Here is a 20,037-nt window from a genome sequence, read left to right as displayed (position 1 = left end):
AAGGGAAGGGAAGGGAAGGGAAGGGAAGGGAAGGGAAGGGAAGACCATTTTCTTCAGCTCAGAAGAATGTTGCAGTAAAAGCAGCTCACATATACTCTCAGACTTGAGAGAATTTGCATGGACTACAGTACTGTAAAACACTCTGCTGGTAGAAAAGTTTTTAATCATGCTTAGACTCAATGACACCCAACCCTACAGGAAATCAGACTACTTCAGCTGCAGACAGACCCAGGTAGAGATGCTGCAGCAAAAAGTGGAGCAAAAAGAGGCATAGAGTGGAGAAGTGGCATGGAAAGGTGTGTGGAGACTGGCAGGGCAGGCAAGGACTCATCCTGTCAGTGGAGGAGACGGGCAGGAACATAGTGTAAAAGATGGATGAGCAGTCTTGCACAGGTGACCTTTGATATAACAAGTTCTTCAAACTCAACAGTAAGTAGAAAGTGTTGGATAAACTCAAGAGAGGAATGAGGTGATACAGTATGCTGCAGAGATGACCTTTGCAGCTCCATGGGCCGTGTCCTGCAGAGAGCAGAGGTGTGCAGCAGACCTGGGAAGAGTATGTTATAAAGGTGAGAGATGCAGAGGCTACGGATAGGAAGGCAGTAGGAGAAAGACCTTGTGAATGCTGAGTGTGAAGAAAAATGAAAGGACAGAGGGATGGATGATATAAGAAAGATGGAAAAACTAGGGCACACAATGGCTGGCCATGAAGTCTGTTATAAGAAAAAGAGGGCAATGAGGAATGAACATAAAGGAAGATCAGGATTTCATTTTTATCCAGAATTTCTAATTAATGGCAAGTTGTGCAAGAGGGAGCATGCATTCAAGACACCAAATGGCAGTCTGACCCAGCCAAGCCTGTCTGTTCTGCGAAGCATCAGTTTCAGTAAAAACACATTGCTCTGTTGTTTCATCAGTCTCACCGCTGTTGTGCATCATACGATATGGCAACTGTTCAGCCAGGCCTGGAGCCGTGCAGGCTATAATTTCCTGGTCATATGTAACTGGGTGGGGAAGAGCCCAAGCCCTGGGGGTGAGTAATGCTGGAACCACACCATGCGGCGCTCCTTGCTATTCCAAGCGGTGTAGGTGTTGTTCAAGTTCCCCAGGGCATCTGAACGTTCCTGCACTCTCTGACACGTAAAATACCCTCCTGCAGCCTGTTTTGCTGGGCACCCGTATCATTTTTCCACATTCCCAATGTTTCGCTGGGGCCCTCTGCCAAGCGCTGTGGGTTTGAAGGTAGCACGTTGTTTCCCCCAGCAGGAGGCCCAGCCATGCCACTGCGCCAAGTCTGCTGTCACCACTGTCACGCTGCCGTGACAGCACTGAGCCGCCACAGGACCCTTCCTCACCTCACCCCCACTTGGTGCACTCAATGGACTGCGTGGCATTTATTTGGAGAACCCTGGGCTGTATACTGCAAGCAGAGGGAGGAAGGCCGTGCCTGGAGAGAAGCAGTGGCCTGTGTGGGGACTGCGCTCTGCCCGCTCCTTATCAGTCCCCTCCCCCCCCGCCTGCTGGCCACCTTCCCCTTCCCGAGGTGTTTGCCTGTGCCCACACCCCTTCTCTGGAGCGGGTTTGTTTGCTGGGCTCTGTCAGACCGGGGGCTGCAAGCCCCAGCCCAGGAGTGGGGTGCGCAGGGGGGCCAGGCTCCCGCTGGGCTCCCCAGATGGGGAATCACACATCTCCTCGCGCACAACATGAGCTGTAATTTCCGGCAGACATTTGAGGTCCCCGACATCTGCATAATGTGTGCCAGTCTCCTAGCAACCCCAACAGCTGTCTGGCATTTCCAAGATTAAACTGTAACGATACACGGCCATTGCCAGGGAACGGGGGAGAGAAGCGCCCTCCTGGCTCCTTTCAAGCCATTTATGTTTTACTCATTTCCTGCTCCGAGTAATGAGGCCAACGATGCTGGGGTGGTGGCGGTGCTGCTGAGAAGGCAGATTGTTACACACACATGTATGTTTTTGTTTCAGGGCGAATTTTTAGTGCTCGTGAAAGGGAGGGACCAGCAGCGCTCTCCGGAGCCTGGCAGGGAACCAGCAAGCTTCCCGGCAGCCCTTTGCCAAAAAAGCCCAGACGTGAACCCCTGCTCCGCTGCCGCTCTTCACCCGCCCCGTCCCCCCACAGCTGTCAGGGGCCTCACGCCCGCAGCAGCGCAGCCCGCAGCCCCTCGCCGTCCCCCCACAAGGTTCCTCCCACCGCTCGCAGCCATGCTGCGCTCCCGACCTGTGACTCTTTAATCCCCATCTCCCTCCTCGTCCGCCCCGGGGAATTACGGCGGGAGGGTGGGGAGGCTCCGCCGTGCAAACATACTTTCCTTGGAGGCAACAACAACTTGGGGCCAAACGGATTCGTCGCAGTAGTGGCTTGAAAGTAGGTGAAATGTCGGCAGCGTGCTGAGCCCTGGTTACACAACACAAACAAACCTCCCGGTGATGCCCGCTGCAGTCCCCGGCCCGGCCCCGATCCCACCCCTGCGTCCCTCTGCGAAGGGCGGCAGGACGCGGCTCTGCTGGCGTGCAGCCATCTTCCCCCATGCACCCGCTGCCGCTGAGCGCTGCCATTTGCCTCCTCCGTTACAAGTGACTAGCAGGGGTTGGTTCTTTTTTTTCTTTCTTATTTTCTTTAAATTGACGTTAAAGAAGAAAAGAGAACAAAAACTTTTTTGGCTGCAGCTTTTGGCTCATCTTTGGTTGCTTTCTAATGCCAAGGCCAGCAGGATCCAGGAATTCATCTGCTGGTGCCAGCGAGAAAGCAGTGACCCAAACAAGGGAGCCAGGGCTCGGGCTGCCGTCCTTGCCAGGGATCAGCAAGAGGCCAGAGAGCCCATGCTGCTGAGTCATCAGCGCTCCAGCTGCTGCAGGCCTTTTCTGGGGACGCGGCTGTTGCTAAGATTCCTGGGAGCTGACTGATTGCTCCTTCTATAGTCATGTAGCGCACACGTCAAAGGAGCGGGGAACGGCGCTGGGTGCAGCTCAGCCCAAGAACACAGCCTGCTGGCCACGAGCAGCCAGGCTGTTCGGCAGGTCCCCGAGGCGGCAGGAGCAGCTCTCTGCATCACTGCACCCTGTGTGCGTGGCTGAGGCTGCCTTGTGGCAGGGAGCTCTGCCCACCTCCTGCTCACGGAGGGGTTTCTGAAGGTGAGCCACCCAGCTCGTGGTTCTGTGCAATGTCTTCCGGTTGTACATTTCATCCCATTTGTTTCAGATCAGATAGATATTAGGAGATCAAGGTATGCTTAAAATCTGTCTGTTGCATTCCTTGCGGGGCCGGTGTAAATGAATACATTCGAAAGCATGCTTGAGCATTTTCTATTTCTGGGGCCAGAACTACCTGAAAATAAGGACATTTCTCATTAGGCCCTGTCACGTCAGATTGTGCTGTGCAGCTGCCAGACTGCACAGGGAGGGACTGCTGCTTCCTGTGCATCCTGTGTTTTACTTTGCCCAATTTTATCTATTAAATCTTTTTATTCTCCTGCCTTTTATGTGCCTTAGGTACTCACCTCCCACAGATGCATTTACCCTTGTTTCTTGCTTCACGTCTGACACTTTACTAACTAGATGTACTCAGGCTTTCAGATCTCTCCATTCAGATCTGAGTTGTTAGAGCCTTAGGGTGAGGGACCTGTCTTTTCCTGTCTCCTACATTAGATACATCTCTGATTCCAAAGGAATAACTAATCACACTAACATTTAATAATGAAATCAGTAACCTCAAAACCCAGTGTCTCTACTCCTTTTTCTTTGGTGTCTGTTGGGATATAAAACTCGGTTACAGATTGCCAAAGTTTTTACTCTTTTCCCAATAGCACCTCAGAATCCCAGCCATGGACAAAGGCCACAGAATATTGTTGTACCGGAACAAGGTCTCTGCCACAAAGTGTGCGAGGTCTAAGTGTATGAGACAAGCAACAGACAGACATAAATAGGGAAGGGTTTGGTCAGCGTGTCAGGAGGTGGTCTCAACAAACAAGCAGCCTAGCAGATTTTTAAGGAGGATTCATGTCAGAGAGGAGGGATCTCATGTCCTCAGAAAGACAATTTTCAACTCAATAGGTCTTTTTCTCAGGAAAGAATGGGCAACTGTGACTGTTTCCCCAAAGCAGCTTTTAAGTCACAAGTTGTGTAAGATCAGTAGTACATTTAAATCTAATTCTGTCCAAGTGAGCACAGAAATAGTTTCTCAGCATATTAAGTCTGTTCGTGTAGACGCTTGTAAGTATAGTCAAAGGCAGATATGGGTAAACTTACATGTTGTGTTTTGAGAAATCTGGTAAATTCCATACATACCAATGGAGAAACAAGTAAATTTTAAGTTGCCCAGAGTGGATATGGGTAGTCTTCATTAAACCACATGTAAGAGAAGCCTAAAGGACGCATCAGACATGCTACTGAAAAGGTACTTGGAAGCTTCACTGGAAGAAGCCACTCTGTAATGGCTGTAAAGGGACACAATAAGTGAGATTGAATAAGATTTCTGTGACTTTAATTTATACGGTGTTTTAGGTACTGTAGAAAACAGAGGGAAAACAGAACTGCACACATTAAGTTTCCTAATTACTTGCATATGCAGACTTGGAAGCTGTGTTTGGCTTGCATTAAGGCATTATAGTGCTCTGAAAGTGCCTGCATGGATGGTGAAAGCCATGTATGGTGATGGATGCTTTCATCCACTACAGGCAGCTACAGGCATGCTGACCTTAAAAATGCTGCAGTTACAACATCTGAAACGTGTTTTTTTGTTAATCAAAAGTATATTTATGCTGCTAGAGTTGACTGTTCTTCATTCGATGGGGAACTTCATTGGGCATTTCTTGCAGAAGTTCACCATTGACGAAACAATGAAGAAAGTAATCTTGAACAGCATCCCCCCATTCTTCAGTTTAGAGCATTTTGGTATCACAAGAGCCCTTAGATATGTTGTAAAGCAGCAGGCACCCCTTATAATTCAGTCTGGGATGGCTGGTAAGGGGAGCCCAGAGCAGCGTAGCTGCAGCTGACAAGCAGTGTTAATGGTGACTTTGAAGAGGTCAGGCTCAGCTCCACTCAGCTCCAGTGCTGCTGTTCCATCAGTCCAGTACTGGTAGATAGAACCTCTGGAGCAACTAGACCTCCCGAGCTTCTACTTGCTGTCTAACCTCCTGCACACAACCAAGAAAGCAGAGTGGCCCATGAGGCATTGCTTCCCCCGCATCTGTCTGGTGCTGAATACTCAGTTCTTAGCAGAGCTTTAGGTGTGGTCATGGAATAGTGATACTGGCAGCATGGATGTGTGTTCTCCCCCAGACGTACAGACAGGGAGAGTGTTTGCTATAGCTAGCTTCAGCATAGCTTTATTATCTCAGACACTAATGATATCTGGAGAACCTTTAAAATGTGTCCTTTCTGTTTGCGGAAATGCTTGCTGACATGAGATGGTCATGGACAACTGCTTTCTTAGCCTTCAGAGAAATCATCCAAAGAGCCCTGGAAAGCTTCAGCCTTCCCCCAATACTTTCTACATCATTTCCAGGTCCTGACATTTATTTTCAAGGCCTTCTGTGAAACTGTCCAAGAACATCTTAGAAAAGCCTCTTTCTTTGCATGTTGATGGCACTGTTCCTCTGAACCCTTGGATAATGAAAGACAAGATGTTCTCTACAGCAGGGTCATGGCTTCACAGATCACTCTGCTTGAAGACACAAATCTTCTTTCCCTTGCTTTACTGAAGGCAGATCTGAAAACAGCAAAGAAAAACCAAGAAGGTGAAAGAAAAAAAAAAAGAGATGAAAAGAAGCACTAGTGAAAAGAGCTAAAGCAGTGAGAGAGAGGGAGTGAGGAAAGAAACAGCTTGAAAATGACAATTCAGTCAGTTGTTTTGAAGAAAAAGATTTTACCTTTCCTGAGACATGGGAAACAAAGTCAGAACACTGGGCTCCATTCACGGCTCTGCTCTCGGATACTCTGCAGGGAGAGCTTGTGAGCACAGAGAGAAAGGAATACAAATGCAGCACAAACAGAAATGCTTATATAGGCAATGTCCCTGCTTACACAGCTTCAGCCTGTCTAGCTCTGTGCAGACACCCATCCGAATTATAAGGAAAATAAAGCCTTGTGCCACAGGGTTCACAGCTGTTTCCTAATAGCATTCACAAAGGCATTTGACTTGACGGCAGCAGCGATCCATGTGGCATCACACCCCAAATCACAAGGCTTCTGTGTCATGTAATCTTTAGCCTTTCTTGTGCTTTTAGATGGCAACTTTAAAATTATGTTTTCTCCAGTGCACTGCAGTGGTATTCTCATTCCAAGGGTGTGCCACAGCTCACAGAGAACTGATGGGAAACAATACCAATATCTGCAGGCAGTAGACAGGTCTGCTCTGAGCCTGTTAATGGCAGAGAGCAGGAACTGGCAAGGAAAGCAGTATCTTTGCCCCCCTGCACCTTTTGAAGCCCCACAGACCTTTTGTCCGAGACGCTTAGTAGGACTGTAATCTTCTTGGAAGTGTCATGGCACTGCTTCAAGTGTCAGTGTCATAAAGGTTTTAGAAAAGGTAATTCATCATTGATCACTTTGTGATACTAGCAAATAAACATTATAGATGAAGGCTGAAACACAAAAATTAAATAAAACACACATGTCAATCAGCATTTTACAGTGCCAGTCATTAAACAAATGCTAGCTCAGCGACTGCTGAGCCTTCGTGCTCTGTCTTCTTCCAACACGTTGCAGTCTTACCAATAGGCAAAACAATTTTCTTAATGTTCTTTGCTAAAATACTAGCAGTTTTTATTTCACCTGTGGAAGGATCTTTTTTTTTTCTGCTATACAATAACATAACCCACCTAAAACTTCTTTCCCTGCTGTGTATATAAAGTAGCCCATCTGCAAAATCTTGGTGCACCCTTGTTCCTCAGCAAGGATTCAGTGGAAAAATGCTTTAGTGAATTGTCCTGTTAGAAGATCTAGTTTCACAAACTATAATGCACTATACTGAGAGAGCACTTTGAAGCAGTGAAATGCAGTCTGTAAGCTGTATTCTCTGATGGAGTGAAACAAGAAACTGAATTTTAACTATTGTTCTGAAATAAATGAGCAAAAGATGTTTTGGAAGGCGTGGCAATTCACAGTGTTCCACAGCAGGCATTACGTCAGGAGTATATTGACAAGTGATGCCCCACAGTGGAGCATGAGATACTGGTTGATCACAGCATCACTGCTGAGCAAAGTGCTTAATCACTTGCTCAGTATATAAATGCATGAAGAGGTTAAAGAGAATTAATAGAGGGCAAGGAAGCACCCAACTTAAAAGGGGGCAAAAGCCTTTGACATTATAAGCAAGTCAGACTGCTTCAGTATCTGAAAGAATACCAGAATAAATTATCAAATAATCGATTCATAAGCACCTAGAGGATATCAAGGTAATCTAGGACAGCCTGGTTCATTTGTTAAGAACAAATAATGTCAAAGTAATCTAAATCCCTTTATGACAATGTAACTGCCTAACGGTGAATGGCAAAATAATAGATGTTTATGTCTGGATTTCAGTGAGGATTTCAACAATGTCTCATTTGACCTCCATCTAAGCATATGGCAGGAAAGCAATGTAAATTAAATCATTATGAAGTAGGAGCACAATCTGCAGAAAATACATTTGTAAGGGGGAGCTGTCAGTAAATAGTTTGCTGTCAGAAGGGTGGCTAGCATTTAAAAAGGAGGCTCTGTGTAGGACTCTGCTGGTCCTAGTCAAAGACGAGAATTTGGAAGGTTCTCATTCACAAAGAAGTGGCTAAAACCCGAGTCAGTAAAGGCAAGCAGCACCCTTTTCTTTTGTGGTCAGTTTTGGTTTTTTTTTTCAGAATAGATTAGACAGAGCTCTGTGAGCACTTAGGATATACTACATTAGAAAAAGAGCAATTTCTTAGTGTCCTTCCAGCCCTTCAGTCTTTGCATTTACTTAACTATTTGACTGAGATGAATTTTTTTCTGCTTGATGTTTTTATTAAACGTACATTTTTTAAGGCTGTTTTCTTTCCAGCAGCCATATGTAGCATCTCTTATAACCTCAGTGTTGGGGCTCATTAAAAAGGTTAATCTTCGGCTGTTGATTTCTCTCTCAAAATGATGTAGCTTTTCTCCTAAACTGACCAGAGGGGATTTTCTCATGCATGTCCAGAGGGGACAGAGCTTGCTTGGGCTTCTGAGCTCCTGCACCGCCTGCTCGCATGCAGCTGATACACTGAGATTTATGCCTTTAAGCTTTGCCTTTCCAATGCTGTGGAAAGAAAGATGGCCAAGAAAATGTTTAATACATTGTATATAGGAGTTGATATACAAGTACAGTATCTCTGGAGGAGGAAATATACTGTTGTTCAGAGTTCTAATCAGACCTTTCTGCAAAGCACAAGACAGAAGGATAAGACAAGAGTCTGAACAGTCAAAGCAATGGGTCAAAAAGTTTCCAGGGGCAAAGGGATTAAGCACACTTGAAGCAGCAGCTATCAGGTTTTCTGCTGCAGTCAGTATTAGGGATGAAAAACTGATTCTTGCCTTGGTGTGTGTTCCAATTCTTGTTGGCAAAACCTGTAGCCACAAACCTATCATTTTGAATGGCATGTGTCACACTGACAGTGAAGACTAAAATGAAGTGTGTGCACTGGAGCTTGAGACAGCAACAGCAATAACAACTTAAAAAAAAAAACAACAACCCATATCAAATCCCAGAATCAGAATAATGCAAAGATGAATTCATTTCAGAGGGCTGCTCAGTGTCTGACTTGGGGTCATTTCAAATCAGCAGTCACAGCTGTCACAGTCAGCTTCTATAAAACATGAAAGGAGCAGAAGAAATCCTGCATGCACACACACACATACTTTATGTCACACGCTCATCAGGTATGCAGAGAGAAAAGAGAGATACATGAGTATATGCAAATATTTTCCCCTGGACACAAGTAAAGAAATGCTGACACCCTTAAAAACACACACACACACATACAGAGTTACTTTCAAATGTTTGCACATTTCTATATAGCAGTTTTATTATTTTCTCCCCTAAATAGCCTCTCTGTGACTGCAACGGCTGCAGCTGTCACTGTGTCATCATCCCAGTGTGTATGAGAAGGGCACAAGTCCTGGCTGTCAGAAAACCCCAAGTCAGCAGCTTTGCAGTTCTGGCACCTTCTCCCCAGCCAAATGGGGCCAGTGGGGGCATGCAGGGCCTGGTTCCAGCACAGGGATTTTAGGTGGATGAGAGCTGTGCCTCCTGCTTCTGAAGTTCCTGTTGATTTTTAAAAGGATGAAAAATACATATTTCAGATATCTATGGGCAATATTTTTGATCTAACATGAGGTTCCAAAAGCCATCTCTGCAGCTCTCGACAAAGATGGTAAGCTGCTTTTGGCATGGAGCAAGGCTTCAAAAAGTTGATGTTCTACCCTAAGATAGGGATCATTATTCACTTACTGCAGAAGCTGTTGTTAAAAGATTCAGAAAGTTTACTTCAAAAAAACTCTCTCACTACTGAATACAGAGTTGCTTTAATGACTTCACTGATGCACCTAACTGCCAAGTCTGATGAGTTAACGTAGGTAAAGGAATGAAGTGGATGTTGCTCAGCTTTGTAGTCCTCTCATGTCCGTGGTAACTGGGTTGGGATGTTGGTTCAAGATAGGCAACACTTAATCAGGCTTAAGCAGAGGTTTGTGGGGAAGCCCAAGAAGGCAGAGGGGAATCAGTCTGTTTTCTGACAATGCTGTTTTTTCCGAAGTCCAGCACTCCTCTCTTCTGCCATGATGGACATTTTGTGCTGGGTATAACACAGATCAGAGATTTTTGCCAGGTGTACCTCGATCAGTCACACAACAGATGATCCAAAGTTGAGTGAAAGCATATTTTTAAGTTCTCTTGAGTTAAAGAATGCAACTGCATTCTAGACAAGATAATTGATGCCACTGTTAATTTCTTTTTATGTGTTTATCTAAACATGCCTATTGCCTGATTCAAACCACAAAATATCGTTATGCCTTTTTCTTATAAATGATACAGTCACGTATGGTCAAAACTCTCACACATGTCCACCTAGAGACTGTAACCAAGCTACCCCAGATAAATACGTTAACCATCCCAGTTTGTCACAGGGATGTTTTTCATCTCTCAAGTTTTGCTTCAGACCTCCTTCCAGATAATCAATATCTTTTCTGAAGTATATGTACTTGGTTATCTCTCATAACTGAAATCTATTTTCCAGGTCTCTGCATTCCTAGAGATTGTTCCATTTTGGAAGCTCTTGTGCTAGAGATGTGACTTCACACTTGCCTATAGTCAGACACACATTGTTCAGAGAAGCCCACTTTTACCAAACTCTCCAGGTGGGTCTTTACAACTACTGTGTCCCATCATTATTTATTTTCTCTGCTGATTCTTCTGTTATGCACATTGATTCTCTGTTTTTCGTTTAGTTGGTTGTTAGAATTATTGAGTAGTTTTGTGCCCAAAGCAGATTTATTGTGTGCTCAGTAAAATAACTCTCCTAAGATGATGATGGTTCTCTATTTGCAATTACTTTTTTAATGATATGCCAGTTGAGTGGGGATTTAATTTGTTTAATAAGGACAACATTGATTTGTGTAGTTATCATTACCAGTTATTCTATCAGCCAAATTTGTGAACTCACAAAAACCAATGTTAAGATTTTTGGTGGGACAAGATTTTCCATATTGTCATGTTGTATTTGATATCAATCGCTTCACCATCTTCTTATACTTCATTGATTGCAAAACTAATGCGAAGCTAAGCAGCCCAGCAGCCACATAGCATGCTATCTAGCCTTGTAAATATTTGCCCACATAGATTTGTTTTCTCCTGTATGCTAGAATGTTTGTGGTATCCTGAAGCTTATTACACAGAAATCAAAATTAAACATTCAGTGTGGCATGCACCTTGCCTGACGTCAGCTTTATGGGAGTTTGTGAAAATTTGTCACCAAGGCATCTTCCGTGGTCTGTGCTGACGGGGCACTTTGCTTGTTTCTGAGCTCTGTTTCTGAGATAGGTGTGGTGTAATGCCTTAGAATGAAATGTCCTTTGGGTGCCATTCTGTTTATTATGAAATGCTTTAGGTAAGCACTTTAGACCATCTTTTGATCTTACACACTTGAGGTAGTTGAGATGCTTGCTAGCTTCAGAAAGTTCCTCATTTCTTCTTTTGATAGTTTGTTCACAGAGATGCACAGTCACTTGTACTCATATGATCCAACCATGTGGGCTCTGAATACTTCCTTATCTAGACATCCAGCTTTTTATCCCATATACTAACACAGATACACTTACATGTCTTTGTGTATACCCTTGCTGAGGTAGTTTGCTTTCCAGACATGGCAATTAATTACATAGGGACAGAACCTGCAGCCTTTGACAGAGTGAAGGAGATTGTATGGCCCTTCATTTGGGACCATTCATGTAGCAACTGGATGCAGCTCTGTGGTCTGTATTTCTTGTACACCACAGGCTGCACTGCAGTTCCTGTGTCATGACCAACAAAGACATATTCCTTTACTTTGATTTAAATATCCCTGTGTTAACCAAATACTGTAGCAATTGATTTAATAAAGGATTTTACTGTTTTCCCAAATCTGTCCGGTTGGGTCAGACCAATTGCTTCCAGCAGTGCCAAGAGGGTAAAGAGCAAAAAAATAGTGGTATTATACAAATCATATTACCCTTATTAAACAGTCTGGATCCTTGTGGGCCACTGTGTGGAGGAAGCTACTGAGACAGTTGCCCTCCTTCCTACTGTTGGGATATCTCTTTGTGGTCATTTTGGAAAGCCCAGTGTAGCCTCTGCAGTTCTTCAGGCTTGTCCTGGAGTCATGAGACTTTCAGGATTCATTAAATGAACACATTTTATCCTCATAGAAGCCATAAAAGGAGATAAAAGCCAGAAAATTTGACCCCAGAACAATTTCAGAAATTCAACAGAGAAAAACGATGGTCACATTAGTATTTCAGAATGCTTCATTATTTTAGTCCCTGACTTTCGGTGCATGAATGCTTAGCAGAGGCAATGTTATGGTTAGTCCCCAAGTGTCTCTGCTTCCCAACTATAAAACAGAGTGTGTAAAATTTGCCTACTTCATAGGGGATTGTCATCATAATTACTTTAAAGAATATGAGGTGTTCAGAGAGTGAGGAATCCAACGACTTGCTCTAGACGTATATGAAATAAAGCGATCTACACGAAGTAACTGGAACCTCTTCTTAACGGGGAAAACAATCACAGTCTGAGGAAGTTGTTAGAGCACTGGGAAAATGAGAACATCTGAATGTGCCATTACAAGACTGAATATTGAGAGATCAGAAGGACTAAAAGGAAGCTGTTTGCAGGACTTTTTCACAGTTGTGGTAACAAGGGAATCACATGAGAGCAGGAGATCTCTGCCCAGTGCTGAAAGACCCAAACATGATGACTGCTGGTCATGTCTTCTTTGCTTTCAAGTTCCAGTGCCACCACTGGCTGGCTGCATGGCTTGGAGCAAGTCACACTGTGCCGGGGCATCCTCTTCACTGGTGGCACAGGGTAACAGTGGCCCAAACAGCGAGATGTGAGGTTAGAGGCAGGGACGTTAGATTAAACAATGCCTGAAACTTTGTAAGCTCTTCATGGGGTTATAGTAGAAGATAAAAAATGATCATTTTAAGCCATAACATTGGCTAGAACAATTTAGAAGAACATGTTATTTTAAAAATAGAGTAGATATTGTTGCTTATGGAAGACAGAGAATGGGCACAGGAGTAAATTGTTCTGATGCAGAGGAATATCACCCTTCAGATCCCTGCAGCTAAGTGTCAGTGAGAGATGTCTGGTGGCCACAGAGCAGGGACAGAAACAGCCTTTTTCACCTCCAGCTCTGCAGGGGAGCATCAGACCAGTCCTAGAGCCACCAGAGGATGTGTAGAGTTCTCCCTGGGAACTGATGGCAGGATGTGTGGGAGTGGCACAAATCTGCATCAGACTCGATATTTCTTTATCGTGAAGGTGGTCAAGCACTGGAACAGGCTTCCTAGAGAGGTGGTTGATGTCCCATGCCTGTCAGTGTTCAAGAAGCATTTGGATAACGTCCTCAATAATATGTTTAAACTTTTGGTTGATCTTGAATTGATCAAGCAGTTGGACTTGATTTTTATAGATCTCTTCTAACTGAACTATTCCAATTTCTAATTTTCTAGTTTATTTAGCCTTTGATCGTTTGTTGGAAAGCAAGTAGTGCCTGGTATGATGTGACTTTTGGAACATGAGAACAATGGGAACTACAGTGGAAACTACACTGAGAACAAATAATGTGTTTTACCTCAGCCAATGGGGAGAAATTGTGTGGTCTCTGCTGGCCTGGGCAGCATCATGGCAGACAACACATGCTGGAAAGCATAGCAAGGACACTGCAGAGTGCCTGCAGTACTCTGTAAAGATATTTAAGCAAATCTGGTTGATGCCAGATAATTCAGTAGCTACTTCGGTGATACACAGCCATTACAGGTCTGGATTCCTGAGCAGCTTTCCTCTGCCTGTGACACACTTGCTTCTTTGTTCCCTCCATTCCCATTGTTGCCATCTGATGTTTAATATTTAAACTCCGCATTCCCTGGGCAGGGCCCATTCTTTTCATCTGTGTTTGCACATTGGCTAAGACGGTGAGGTACCGGTCCATGACCAGGACTACTGGGTACTATGCTAATGATTATAATGGCAGTAATTAATAATGCTTTATTCTTTGATCTCTGGGCTTGCAGAGGCAGTCAGCTGCTGCAATTGTTCTTTGCCCTAGGGCTAAGCATGTAGTCAGGTTGTTTCTTTGGCTATCTGATAGTTTGATCTCTGTGCCCCCTCCTATGTACTGATCCTACCTTCAGACTGGCAGACTAAAGGCCCTGAGATGATTTTGAGGGCAACTGGCCAGGCTGCACTTGGATCCGCTCCTTCATTGGGAATAGTTTGTGTTCTTGTATGGGCTTTGCTGTTCTCAGTACTTGCACCAGCTCCACAAAGGAGTGTCCACGCTGCGCTGCTCTGCTACTGCCTTGTCATGACATAGCAGTGTTTTCTACACAGATAAATATATTAATTATTTATGGGTGCTTTTATTTCCAAGTGATTATATCTGTACGCAGCTTTTGTTGGTTGACTGGAGATTTCAGGGAGAGAAATCAGAAGCAAGAGATATCTTAAAATATGAATGACTAACCTGAACATCTCAGGAGAACCAGGGAAGAAATCTGAGAGTATGGAACAGCATGGATTCATTTATCATTACTTAAATCATACATGTATGTGTACAGCTTCTGGGTGCACAATCAGGGAAAGTTGCATGTCAGTCCTGGAAAAGTTGATCAAAATGGCGTGAGTGCCCTGTGCAGACATAACAGACAGACAGAACCTGAGCAAGTTGCTTCTCCCTTCACATCTTGTTTCCCTAACAACAGAAATCATGAAAATGTTAGCTGCACTGAGAATGGGTGGATTATTTGCCTTTTCCCTCTCCATTTTTTCCTTTAAAAAATAATTCTAAGATCATTACTTGTCCCTCACAAACTGGAAAGGCTCTGACCTGGCCTGCTATGTAGCTGAATGGTATCCTTAACCAGCTGTGCCTCTGAGAGCTGAGTGACTGGGACAAGCCAGCTAAAGACAGCGTGGATAGCTGAGGTCCTAAAGAGAGGCTACGGATAGCTGTGGCCTCTTCTCTCCAGCAAGATCTCGAAGACTTTGACTAGGAGTGGTGTACCATCATCCTGGAAGGCTTCTGCAGCTACAGTACTATTCAGATCCCCTTACACCAGAATGCCACTGGGAAGCAGACAGTGAGGAGGTAGGAGTCTGGAAAAATGGCAGCAGAGCCCTCCTAGCCTTTATTCCAGGCTCTGTAAGAATCCAGGCCACCCTGAAAACCCTAAATACTGCTCAGGTCTAAAGGGGAAACTAAAACAGTCTGTTTGGAAGGGTTGCACTAAAGCAGCAAAGATGGAAACTTCATTCCTTCAATGAGGCCCCAGGAGGCCAGGGGATGGCCTGGAGAGGCAGGAGTAAACATGCAGGGGTGTTAAAGAATAGAGCAAGTGAGCTAAGCCAGCTTTTGGTGACCTGCCTAAGCAAACAGCTTCAACAGAGATCTCAGAAATGGGATATTTGTGCTTGTGTAAGAAACAGCTCAGAGCTATGGTTATTATCATCTGCTGAATTGGACAGAGCATGGTGGAAAGTAAAGACCGATCTCTTCTAGCTTAAGTATGTGACCTATCTAAAAATGATTGATTTTTCCTGAGGACTTGCTGAGTTTTCCAGGTTATTCAACAAGACTTCAGCTGCAGTAGCGGAAAGGACAGAAGTGCTATTGCAGCAAACCCATCTGTTCATCTTGGAATTTCAGAGCAGGTCATATTTGACACTACGCTTTGATTTTCTTGTGAGGTCTTTTGAGGCATTTGCAGGTACTTTGTTACATCCAGGTCCCATTTTGCTTGGGGAAAAGGTTTCAAGCAGTGAAGACAATCAAAGGTTTCCTTTCTGAATTTTCATACTCCCATCCCCTCCTCTTGGCAAAGCAATCAGTACCTCTAGCAATGGATTCAGCATTTGCTTTGCAGATGAACTGTGGGAAGAGAGCTGAGGCCCAAACATCTCACCCTGCCAGATCCTTGCTGGCTGGACTCCTTATGTCTGCAAAAGAAGATCAACATAAAACATCTGAAAAGCAGGACTTGGAACAGTCAGTTTTTTCTGAATACTAAACTCCAGGGAGTTTCTTTTCCAAGCAAGATGGGGCAGCACAGGGATGAGCTAGAAATCTTTAGTTCCATTTTATTAGTGCATTAGCAAGAATCATCCATTAGCTCATTCTCGTCTTGCTGCTTCACTAATGGGTTTCAGATACATTCTGATGTCTACCCTGAGACTAATTCTGACCCCTCCTGATCTCTAGCCTGTCCTCCAGATCTGCTGCTTGCGGCTAGGAACAGAGTGAGGTCTTCCTGCAATCCTGGAAGAACTGAACTATCCAGATGCATTCAAATGCTAGTAGGCAAATGTCTTAAAAGGGCAGAATAATCCTGATGCGGGGTTACACCATCTCATGCAGAGCTGTTCATTCTTGCGCTAGATTGATGTTTCACTCCCATTTTCTTTTGTCTAACGCAGCATTCAAAGTCCTTCCCTTTTCATCAAGGGGCTGTGGTATTTATTATGAACACTCAGACTAACTGCTTAGGAGGCAGTTAATGAGCATGTAGTAAACAAGCAAGAGCCTGTGTAAGCAAGAAATGAAGATAATTCTTTGTTCACCTCGACCACAGAATCCCGAGTCTCTGAAATCTTGGCAATCCCCAGACTCGGGGTTCCTCCTTCCACCAGGATGAGACATTAGCTAGTGTATCGAGCAATTACATAGGGTATTTTTTCTGCAGAGCCGTGACATCATGCCTGGCAGCTCCCCAAGGCACCAGATCTAATTACCTGAGTCACCAGCAAAGGGAAATTGCCAAGGGGCTGTCACTGAATTCAGCTCTGGTGAATGCAAGAGCTGAAAAAGCCGAATGAAATGGCTGACAGCAGACAGGGGGAGGGAGGGGGGAGGAAAGGAGCAGCAGCAGTTCCTTGTCAGAGGGATGGAAGGAGAACTGGATGCAGAAAGGAAGAAAGAAGTCCAAGGAGAAGCAGATAGGAAAGAACCGTTGGGGAAACTCTGAGGGGAATTTCCAAGTATTCCCTGTGTCCCAGATAGTAAATAATCGGAGCCACTAGACTGATATAGGCCAAATGCTTTCTGGTATACCATTTAAAAATTAATCACTGTAGATGGAACCAATGCCCTTTTCTTTCGTGATCCCATCTGGAACCTCAGGTTCTAATTTGCTTTGTTTTTCAGCTTTCTGCTAAAGCTGTTTTCAAGGACTGAGAAACTGACCTTGGTGCTTGCCATTCCCTGCCCTGGGTTGTTCCTCTTTGCAGCTGCAATATCTTCCTTGCCTGGAGGAGTTTGCGAGGAGTACAAGGTTCCTCTGGAACAGGCACGTGGAGCCTTGTTTTCATAACCTGGCCTCTGGAGGTTCCCGTTAATTACTTCACCAGAATTCTTATATATGGCAGCAAAATGAAATTCCCCCAGCATGGGGATGAAATATAGGCCTCTGTTGCCTAAGGAGCCAACTTCCAAGTGATGACTTTAACTCACAGACAAGCATGCCATTCGATCCTGATATCAAAACTCTGGCATAAATAGATGCTGTGCACAGATCACATCTACAAAACTGCAGATATTCACAAGAAGGATTTTGCTTGCTTGTGGCATAAACAGTTACAGTCACAGAAGGAGATTTCATGTGCTGTGCATAGGCAACACATACAGCATTAGAGAGGAACAGGAGCACACACACAGATGGAGCAGGTAAGAGAAGCAGAGTCCATGAGCCACAGAAACACACTGAGCACAAACATGAGTGGAAGTACCATGCACACACAAAAGCTATTAAGATGTAGATGCAGGCTCATTTATCTGGATGTTTTACAAACCTTATTCCCTAGCTTTCATAGGGGATTTAGGTGATAAATGAGGCCATTTTGAGATCTGGCAAAATGCCGCTTTCCTCAAAGCATACGATAGAATAAAATTCTTATATAATGTGAAAAGCACCAGGGGGAGGGGGCCTCACCAGGAGGAAACACGTGTCGCATGTAAACTATGGGCTTTATCTCTGCTGCTGTGTGGTTGTGCGAGTCTGTGGTGTGCTTGTGCTGTGGGGTTACAGCTGCGGCCGTCTGAGCTGATCTGTGTGTCGGACAGGGAGAGAAGGGACCTGTGAATGTGCATCTCTTACCTGCCCCCATCCCCAGGTTGGAAAACTTGAAGTGGGTGACCTCCAGGGTCTACTACAAAGGTTATGGGTTAAGCAGGAATAAGGGCCTTAATTTATCATGGGTGGGTTGGGGAGTTGTCTAGCAATAAAGATACCCTGTCAGCATCGTGACCTTTGGTTTGTTTTTGTGAACTTCTACTACCAGCACCCCAGAGGTTTAGCAGAAATGTGAGGTACGAGCAGATACGTGGGTACCTGTATTATGTTACTGTCATGTTCACCAATTGTAGAACCATGTGCTAAAAACATTTACGTTATCTCTTTTCCTCTTCCCTCCATTCCTCTGCTAATTTCCAGAGCTCTAGGCACTCAGGGGCATAGCATTTAGTCTTACTGAGGATTCCCTCTGCCTTCTTACGCACTCACGCAGCTTTGAATGGGTACTACTGACAAAGAGGATGTTCCACTAGCCAGTGCTGCTTGATCTCCTACAGACTCACATCCTTCTCCTGAAACCGTGCAGTATCCTTGTGTCCTGTACATCTCTACTACACCCCATTTGGGCATGAAACTGCAGGCCTGTGTGCTGTCTGGGCACCACTATGGTGTCTGCCCTCCTGCCTCTCTGTGCACGCACTAATGTGAGCTGCACTGCTTTATCCAGCCATTCCTTTTCGTAAAATGTACTGCCTGAGATTTTGTCTGAGATTTTACTGCCTGCAAATGCTGCAAATTGGGCTGCAGCTATCAAAGGGTTAAAAAGGTATCAAAGGAGAGAGACGTGCAGGTAGCACAATCACATCAGCTTTCTTTCCTTGGGAGAGCAATCTAAAGAGGAATATTTTCTTCTCTCACCGAGTGGAATTTATCTGACTAAGACTTCAGATAGGCAAGATTCAGACCTGAATCACTACAGTCTTCCTGTTGGATATCTCCCTGAAGAGTGAAAAAATGACAACTTTATCCTTCTGGAAAGCTATTGCCAAGGAATTATGATGGGTGAGAGAGTTGATTTATTTCTGTAAGATTACCTGCCCCCACCTCACTTTCTGATAATCATTTCCATGTCTGAAGTAACTGACCTGTGTGATACAGCAGTCTGACTTCCCTCCTTTTCCCTGGGCATACTATCCGAGCTGGATTTGTGGAGTGCATTTGCAGAACAAGGTACACACAAGCTCCCTTTCCCTGAGTGAATCCAGGTTAACCACTGCTCCTAGAGAAATGCAGCCCATGGGCATCAGCACGAATGGTCATCCAGCTACCGGGAACCCAGACACAAAGCTGACATCAGGGCTCCCACGTTACACTCAGACAGAAGCATGCTTGCCTGCAGCCTCAGGCTACCTAAGAAAGGAAGCACAACACTGGTGCAGTGTGAGTGTACCAGGACACCACACTGTTTGGTGAGCTGAGTATACACTGAGAAGTTACCTGGGTGTGCGGGGTGACAGCTCAGGGCAAGCCAACTCGTCAGCTATAAAAGGATCACGAAACAGCACAGAGCTCCTAAACCGTGGCTCATGGGCTGTGGGAGCTGCACGGCTGCTGCAGCACAAAGCTCACCTCGCAGGGCTGTACTGTGCTTCCTTTGTCACACTGAGGCTGGGTTTGTTTTGCATTAGAGAATGCTCATCACATGTCATCTCATTTGAATTCAGTGCCCCAGCACAGCGGCGTCTGGGTCCTGAGCAGGTCCTTGAGGCGTCGCTGCCGCAACAACAATGCCAATAATGATAATAACACAAGGGGAAGATCATAAGTGCAGCTCAGAGTACTTGCTTCTAGCCTTCAATGGATCAATACTCTGACCTTCAAAGTCAGGGTATATTTATCTACTGAAGATCTTTTTAATACTTATTTGGAATTTTAATGTATTTTCACACTGGTCCTCTGCAGCTTTAGCAATTAGGTTGTGGCAGGGTACCTGCAGGGTATCCGCTTAGTTTAGCTGCCGGAGAGATTCAAAACAGCTTCTGTAAAGGCTTCAGGAAGCTTTGCACTGCTTCTAAAATGGCCGCTCTGTAACATACATATCATGGAAGGTCCAAATAACGGTAGTGGTTAGGAATGTGTCCACAGTGGTTTGCTGACAGCAGGGGTATGTGTGGCTGCACAGATCCACACAGCACAAGGGCAGCCCCCACTTGCACGGGACCCTGCTGGTCTCAGGGCAGCACGCCAACCCTGCAAATCC

General features: G+C 44.9%; 1 long non-coding RNA gene across 1 annotated transcript in view; it reads left to right on the top strand.

The window, feature by feature from the left end:
• The first annotated feature begins 9,348 nt into the window (after positions 1-9,348).
• The window catches only part of LOC104911202, a 40,443-nt gene continuing 29,754 nt past the window's right edge, over positions 9,349-20,037 (top strand). Inside the window, exon 1 of the long non-coding RNA XR_004159953.1 lies at positions 9,349-10,367. This is a non-coding gene — a long non-coding RNA (uncharacterized LOC104911202). The remainder of the gene's footprint in view (positions 10,368-20,037) is intronic.

This window comes from Meleagris gallopavo, chromosome 5 (genome assembly GCF_000146605.3).
Source record: "Meleagris gallopavo isolate NT-WF06-2002-E0010 breed Aviagen turkey brand Nicholas breeding stock chromosome 5, Turkey_5.1, whole genome shotgun sequence".
NCBI lineage: Eukaryota > Metazoa > Chordata > Aves > Galliformes > Phasianidae > Meleagris > Meleagris gallopavo.
The sequence above is the reverse complement of the archived record's forward strand: the minus strand, read 5'-3'. Positions and strand labels throughout refer to the sequence as shown.